Consider the following 350-nt stretch of genomic DNA (forward strand, 5'->3'; position numbering starts at 1 on the left):
GTCTGAATGACATGTGTTCTGGCGGCGTCAGGTATGGCACGGCGGGAGACGAGGGGCGCCGCGGTCTCTCGAGATGCTTGCCCTCTGAGTCACTGGCAGACGCCACGCACACGTTCTCATGTCGATGCCTACCATTTTTCTCTCCTTTTTTCGTGTAAGGAATACCAGACGCGTGCCCCCGCTTAGTGTATCTGTGTTGAGATACCAGCGTACACATGATGAGCGAATGGGCGAGTGTCGGGGGGGGGGGGGTCGGGCACAGCCGCCCAACACGACGACGGCGCGGGCGGAGGGGCGGCTTCGGCGCTGCTCTCTGCCTTGTAGTCGGGCTGGGGCGTCGTACGTGTCGT

Source organism: Penaeus monodon, chromosome 32, assembly GCF_015228065.2.
Source record: "Penaeus monodon isolate SGIC_2016 chromosome 32, NSTDA_Pmon_1, whole genome shotgun sequence".
NCBI lineage: Eukaryota > Metazoa > Arthropoda > Malacostraca > Decapoda > Penaeidae > Penaeus > Penaeus monodon.